We start from the raw sequence: 8,833 nt of genomic DNA, 5'->3' as shown, positions 1-8,833 counted from the left end.
ACTAAAATCATTGTTAGACATTGAGTGATTGCATTATGCCCATGCATCAAAGCAAAAATATTTAGAATTAGAATTAAAACTTCATGACATAAATAGGTAAGATAGGTTTGTCATTGTGAGACATTATGAGCAAGTATTTAACAGACGCAGCTAGGAAAAAAAATATTATGGGCAAGTATTTAAGTGACGTATGTAGGAAAAAATTTACCAGAGAAAAATCTAAAATAATACATCTTAGACAAATAAGTTAGGCTAGGTCCCAACATTATCACATTCTAAATCTATCTTTCTTTATCTTCATCTTAATCTTTTATTTTTCTTATCTTATCTTTTTTATCTCCTATTTTTTTATCTTTATCGTCTTTTAATTTAAATCTTTTATCTTTTCTATCTTTTATTTTTATCTTTAAATCTTTTATCTTTTCTTTTAATTTGCATCAATCTAAATACAAACAAAGTCCCTGTGGAAATTGGCACTTGGACTTCCGAATAATTTACTACTTGCTACAAATTTGGTACACTTGGCAACGAGTTAACAAATTTTTGGCATCGTTGCTGGGGAGTGGGGACTTTGTTCTTCGTACTTGATTCTTGCATATTCCAATTTTAAAGCAATCAATTTTCATCTTTTCACTTTTTATTTTATTTTTTTTCAAATAAAATATTTTTTTTCTTGTGAGTCTATGCTTGCAGGGTGGAACCTCAAAAGAACTTGATCCATGTGAGACATTTTAAAGATGGAATATCTTTTTAAGAGGTGGACTCAGTATCTTGACATTGATAGCACATGATCAAGAGTCAATCATCCACCATTGGTAAATTGTTTGTGGAGGAGACCATGGCAATGACAAGTGTCATCTCTACTCCATGAAAAACTTTTGGTGGGAACATGAGTTACACCCTTACAGTCAATATGAAGAAGAAAAAACTCTTAATTTTGAGGGTGTGTTCGCGGAATTCACGGCATATCATGCTAGCTCTACAACTAATCAAAACTCAATCCAAAACCAAAAAATTCAGGTTCACAAGAGCTACTCATGGAAAATTATCGCTGGAAGTAAGAGTTACACCCCTACAATCAATATGAAGAATAAGTAAGTTCTAATCTAGATAATTTGTTGATGCAATTCAAGGAAACAACAAAATCTACTAAGCAAGCATTTACAAGTCTAGAAATTCAAGTTGATAAGCTAGCACAACAAAGTGAGGAGAAAACAATAAGTGCTCACAAGAAGAAATTCAACAAGAAAATATAATCTAAGTTTACTTTATCTTATTTTTCATCCTCTCACTTAATACTATAAAAGTACTCTATATATAATCGCATCTCTAATTGTGTCGAGCCAACCAATTACCAATTAGAGCCAAGTTACCGTTTTATATATTTTTTTAATCAAATATAGGTGAATGACATTTACCAAAAAAAGAAAAACTCGGGTGGTAATACAGCCCCAACATTTCTAAAATTATTATTATTTTAGAAAAAAATAGTATAATTCATTATTTTTGTTAATTTATATGTAATGTTTTAAAGTGAATAGATAAAAAACAAACCGTAATAATTTTATTAACTTTCACAGTAATTAACGTAAAAATTTACAATATAATTTTTTAATACTGACATGCATGTCATTAAACTCAAATATTAAAGTTGTTATTCATGTCTTTACCAAAAGAAAAAGTTTTTATTCATGTTTTAAAAAAAATCTTTAAAAAAAAGTTGTTTTTTACTGAAAAACAAAATGTTATTCATGTATATATTCGACAAAAGTTTTGTTTTAAACACGGGTGTCAGCACTCAGCAGCCAATTTTGTTCACATTAAAAATAAAAATATGAAAAAAATAGTCATTGACATGCATTTGCTTATATTTACTTATTTTATCCTTGAGTGTAAATTCTTAAAGAATTAAACTTAAAAATTAAAAGGAAAAAAACCATGTGAGCCATGTAACTTTTGGTTTCGATGGGTCTTATTATGTGCATTTGGAGCTTCAAACTTAATATTTGATGACGATCAAACATGATGTTTATGATGTTTTTGTTGACTAGGATATTTGGATGAGTGTTGAAAACATGATTTTGAATTTTGAACTCAAGTCCCATTAAAGCAATTGAAAGTAACTTCTGTATCAACTTGAACTTGAGTCACAAAATTTGTTTCAAGTATACCCTTGATATTGAGATAGTGATAAAAGTCATATGTAGCATGATTATAGATATTCAAATCCATTCTGATGACTATACACCTAAAAGGAATTTTGAATGCAAGTTTCTAAATGATTCTGTGAGACAAAATCAATTTTAGGTTACTTAAAATCAATTTTACAATTATGTACAATCACATTGATTTAAAATCAATTTTACAAACGCATATCCAAACACATTTAAAAGGATATAATTGGTAATAGAAAAAAAGATGAGAGGGGTTACTTAGTAAATACGGAGTGTAAATAGCAAGGGTGATGAAAGTTTTAGGTTTTTCTATTTATAGGCCCAATACTATCACAATGTTATACCAACCTTAATCGCACTTATTGTTGAATTGAATTGTTCAATAATTTGCAATCTATGGATCATTCTCTGGTTTAGTTAACGTCAAATGTCATGCTTAATTGGCAAGAAACTTTAAAATGAAACCCCTTATTACAAGTATGAAAATCTTAACCTAAGTCTGCACTTGCACTTACTTCAGATATAAATTTCGTATGACACACAATCCATAGTCATATTCTTTTATTTTTTCTATTTTTTTAATTTAGCTACCAATCTAGAGAGCTACATTCCTACGAAGTGTTGGCGAGGAAATTTAATCTCAAGGTATGTAGATAGGATGAGGGGATTAACTTATTAAGATAGAATGCTTAACACAACTAATGTAGTTTTGTTTGAACCTATGAAGTGGAAGAAATGGTAGGAAGTTGTATCCACACAACATCGTTCTCTTCTATCTTTGGGACAGATAATTTCCTAACCACTTGCCTTACCTAGCTACTTTTTGTTGTTATATTATATGTTCATCCCTCACTTTTTAGCTAAACAAAATACTAGTATCGATATATAAAAATAAAAATACTAGTATCTGTTCATGAAACCAAGCCATACGTTACGTTGATGACTAATTTCGAGGTCATATATATATATTCCAAAATCGATCCACACATGAGACATGAAGATGCAACAGGGATTACACACTAATCACCCACGCGTTGGGGGATGATTTTTCATATATAGGATTAAATATATTTCTAATTTTCAAACTTCAATGCAACTTTGTGATAATTTGGTCTTTAAACTTTATAAAAGTTGTAATTTTCGACTCTCCTTAAAAACGGTTTCCAAACGATTTTTCTTGTGTGTGTGTGTATATAACATGCACACGTGATGCGTGTTTTTTTGGTGTACATATGTGGCTATGTTCGCGGTATATATATGCATGGATAATTTTTTGTAAAAGGTGAAAGATTTGGAAGAAAACACTTAACAAAAATCGATTTTAAGGGAGATTAATTAGTTGAGTAATTTTCACCGGATAAAAACTATCAAGGCCTATGTAATATATCGTGTCATTTCTTCCTTCTTGGTGACCGGAAATACGTATGAGAATTGGAAGAGAAAGAGTATACAGAAGTAAAAGTAAAATTCTGATGTGTCAGTAGCTGTTATTCTCAAAACAACAATTTTCTTAGTATTCTTATTCTCAAAACAACAATTTTCCTTTTAGAATGTGAATTGTAAAATTCAAAAATACAATCTCAACTAATTTTATTCAAGCATATTCTAAATTGGCATGAAAATTTAAGAGTACCTGTATGATTTTTTTATACTTTTATATATTATTCATTTTAGTATTTCACTGGTTTCTTAGAAACTAGATATCTTTTACCATCGTTAATTCTATTGAGTTGGTTAAAATTGTTATAGGTAATAATTTTTCTAAAAATATTTAATAGAATTACACGTTCAAGATTTCAAATCAAAACAACTTATTAAATTAGAACAACTTGATAACAATTAAGCGAGCATCACTTAATTGTATTCTCTCCATTTTTTAATTATAAAACTCTTTTAATTAATTCATATTTCTTAAAAAAATAATTAATTTGGTTAATCACATTAAAAATATCAATTATTTATACTATCATTTTAAAATTACTCTTCTTATCTCTCTACCCATTTGTCATTAATACTTAAAGATAAAATAATTAAGTAAGAATATCTAGAAAAAATATTTATTATATCTAAAAATTTTAAAAAAATGATATTATAAAAAGTAACAAACAAATTTTTGAAAAAAAAAATCTTACAATTAATAACAGATGAAGTAGTCTCCGACTAGCGAATGCGAAGTTATTTTCAGTAGTAAGACTTAAATTGGAATCATAACAGAGACATAGACTAGCCATTTATTTATGATTAGGTTGGTAGAAATTGACCATACATGTATAAACTTGACTGTGGATCAAGTTAATAGGAAAAATAAAGAAGATGTAGTTTAGTTGGTTTTACACATACATGTGTTATAAAAAAATTTAAAAGGATTTTTTATTCAAGTGAAATGAAGTAATTACAATTGATATCTAAAATAAAAGAATATGAAACATTCTTTTCTTTTCCATAGTTTTATTATGAACTCTTTGAATTTTTTATTTATGTTACGCCTCTTTTTATCCATCTCTCCCGTTTTCTCTTCTATGTCTCTACTTCCATCTCCCTCTTCCCTCTCACTCTTTCTCTTTCAAATTTATTCTCTTGCTTTCTCTATCCTCTCTGTCTATTTATACAAGTTGTTTGAATTCTAACGTTGTTTAAATTGCTTATTAATGTAATAATGTTAAATATCACGGGCAAGTGCATCTTTATATAGATAGATATTGGAGTGCATTTTTTATTTTAAATAGATGCTGGAGCAGTATAAAATATTTTGTAGCATAACCAGCTATGCACAAGCACCAACTCAGAATTTTGTGGATTCTTTATTTTCAACTTTCAGCCATATGTAATTGGTCCATAGCTATTTAAGGAACCCAATGCCCTGACTCCAAGGTAAAATGATGTTGAGATCACCGTCATGACTAATTGTCCTTTTTTCACATTAAATTTTGACTTAAATTTATTTTTTATTTTTGTAATTTTTTTTCTTTGTTTTAATGATTATAAAGTGTGTTTATTTTTATTTTCGTTCTTAAAATATTTTAGATGATTACTTTAAATAGTAAAAAGTATTATAAACAGTAAAAAAATATTATTTAAAGTATTTTAAAGATAAAAAAATATATATTTTATAAGAATTAAAACAATTTTTTTTATAAAAACAAAAATAAAAAAATATTAGATTACACGAACAAAAAATATATTTAAACCATCAATTTTTAAACATTCATTTCTTTTAATTGTCCTAACTAGTATTCTTCAATTTAATTTCAAGAGTAACTGTTAACTCTAAGTTACTAGTACTGTACAACTCATAAAATATTAGATGCAATTAATAAAATATTAAATGCAATAAGATTTGATAGGGATAGTGAGTACACTTTGCCTAATAACTTTTATGAAAAATAAGGTATAATTTATGAAGTAATCCCCTATATTCATTCGAGTCAAATGAAATAGCTGAAAGGAAAAATATAAGTCTTAAGTAAATGATAAATGTTATACTTGTCAGTTTATTTGCTCCTAACATCCTTTAGGGTGAAGCCCTCTTGACTACTTGATTTTTACAAAATAGAATTCCACATAAGAAAACAGGTTTAAGCCTTTATGAGTTATGGAAAAGATATAAATCAAACCTCAAATATCAGAGAGTGTAGGGGTGCCTAGCCAAAGTGATGTTACCCGATCCAAAGAAAATGAAAATAGGATCTAAGACTTCTGATTGTTTGTTTAGTGGTTATGCTGAACATAGTGTTGCTTATAGATTTCTAGTTCTTAAGAGTGATATGATTGAGTACAACACCATCATGGAGACTAAGAATGCCAAATTCTTTGAGGACATTTTCACTTTGAGGTTTAGGGCTAGTTCGAGTACCGTTTATAGTCTTGAACAACTAGTTGAAACCTATAGTGAACCTATAAGCGAGGATTTGAGGAGAAGTAAAAGACATAGGACAGAAAAATCTTTTGGAGATGAATTTTATACATATCTTATTAAGGATGATCTCTTAAGTTTTTCAGAAGCTATTAGTTCTTCAGATGCAAACCTTTGGGAGCAAACCATTAGGGCTGAAATTGACTATATTAAAAAGAATAATACATGGATTTTAGTAGATCTACGTGAGGGTGAAAATCCTATTGGATGTAAATGGATCTTTAAGAGAAAGTATAACCCTGATGGATCTATAGATAAGTACAAGACAAGGTTGGTCGCTAAATGGTTTACTTAGAAACCTAACATAGATTTTTTTATACCTTTGAACATGTTACAAGGATTTACTCCATTCGAATTTTGATAGCCTTAGTTGTAATCCATAAGTTAGTGATTCATCAAATGGATGTTAAGACAACTTTCTTGAATGGTGATTTAGAGGAAGAGATATATATGACTCAACCTGAGGGGTGTGTGGTGGATGGTCAAGAGAACAAAGTGTGCAAACTTTTGTAATCCCTATATGGTTTAAACCAAGCACCTAAACAATGGCATGAAAAAATTAATAAAACTTTACTTGTTGATGGTTTTTCTAGTAGTGATGCTGATAGATGCACATATACAAAGTCTGTGAATGATGATCAAGTTATTATATGTTTGTATGTGGATGACATGCTTATTTTTGGTACATGCAATGATATAGTTTTTAAAACTAAATCTTTCTTAGCATCTAAATTTGATATGAAAGACATGAGTGAAGCAAGTGTTATTTTGGGAGTTAAAATTATAAGGAAGGGAGATAATATATTACTATCCTAAGAGCATTATGTTGAGAAAATTCTTAGGAAGTATAAATATTATGACTTTAAGTCACTAAGTACCCCTTATGATGCTAACTTTCAATTAAAGAAAAATAAAGGAGAACCAATTGCTGAAACTTAATATGCCCAAATCATTAGGAGCTTACTGCACTTGATGAACTTTTCTAGACCTGATATTGCATATGCAGTAGGCAGATTGAGTAGATATACCTATAATCCTAATCAGGATCATTGGGATGTACTTGTTAGACTCATGAGATATTTGAGAGGTACCATGGATTATGGTATTGAATACAGTGGATTTCCTTCAGTAGTTGAAGGGTATAGCGATGCTAACTGGATCTCTAATTCAAATTAGACAAAATCCACTAGTGGTTATGTATTTACTCTTGGTGGTGGTGATAGCTTGGAGATCAACCAAACAAACTATTTTTGCTAGATCAACAATGGAGTCAGAGTTTGCTACTCTAGAAATGGATGGTAGTGAGGTTGAGTGGTTGAAAAACTTCTTAACTAACATTCCTTGAGGAATAAAATCGACCCCATCAATATCTATGCATTGTGATTCCCAGTCAGCGATAGCTGTGACTAAGAATAAAACATTTAATGGGAAAAATAGAAATATACAACTGAGACATAATGTGGTTAAGTAAATGATAAAAAATGAAACAATTTTCCATAAATTATGTGAAGTTAGAAGGAAACTTAGTGGATCCTTTGAAAAAACCCTTAGGGAGGAATAAGATATTAGAAACATCGAGGGAAATGGAACTTAAGTCACTTGAAAACAAACAAGTGATGGTAACCTAACCTTTGTGATTGGAAATCCTATAAAGAAGGTTCATATGGGTAAAAACAAGTCACTTATCAGTTTTGCTAACACTTAAATTGATTTTTATCAATTTGCTTTTAGTCTCTTCCTATAGTGTGAGAAAGTGTTAGAGATGTATTAATAAGAGGATAAACTTTATAGTAAACTTTTCATGTTTGAGAAAACTTTACATCTTATAAAGTTTTTAATGATTTTCATATCCCTTATGGGTGGTGTATGATTTGCAACATGCACTTGATGAAATCACCTATATGAGTGTCAAGTGGGGCCGCTTGCATGAGATCTTAGCGAGATCTCCATAGCACTCATGAATATCAGGCACGTGCCTGGCCTCGTAGTGCAACACAACGATAACAACAAAGACTGTAAGGGTGTTTTGTGATTGGTAGACCACTATCACATTTCGAGTGCTTTTGGTTCATATAGCTTGTTACACCAACTACACTGTGTGTCAAGTCCTATCAGTCTAGGTTTGGTTCATATAGCTTGCTATACCAGGTCTGATGCATTACACCTCATGTTGACCGAGAAATTTTCTTTTATTTATTAAATGTAATTTATTTTTTTGAAATATGTGGGAGATTGTTGTAATTTTAATAATTATTTCAAAATAATTTTCTTAAATATATTTAATTAAATAGATAAGTTATGACATTTAAATTCAAATTTCCTATTATTTCCCAATAAAAGTGGAAAGAGGGGAACAATGACAATTATAAGCTTATTATTAGTGATAAAAGAAAAAAAAAAGTTGGCTGAAGTTTTTTTTTTAAAAAATAATTTTAAAAGAAAATGAGGCCATTGACTTATTTTTTGCTTCTTCTTTGTTTCTTCTTTATTTCTCTTTATTTTTTCTTTACCTCTATTAAGCCTTCTTCCTCTTTACTCTTGGGTTAATCATTTTTTCTTTGCCAGTTTTGTAACCTACGACATTCCTGTCTTGCATGCATCATTTTTTCTTTAAGTGAGTCTCTCTCTTTCTCTTTCTCTCTTTTTTTAACATGGGAAAAAATAAAAATAAAAGTTGAAAACAAGATTAATAGTTAGGAAAAGAGACCCCAAAACATGAGCCAGCATGTAAGAGATTTATTATATA

This window comes from Glycine soja, chromosome 1 (genome assembly GCF_004193775.1).
Source record: "Glycine soja cultivar W05 chromosome 1, ASM419377v2, whole genome shotgun sequence".
Taxonomy (NCBI): Eukaryota; Viridiplantae; Streptophyta; class Magnoliopsida; order Fabales; family Fabaceae; genus Glycine; species Glycine soja.
This window is presented reverse-complemented; position numbering follows the sequence as displayed.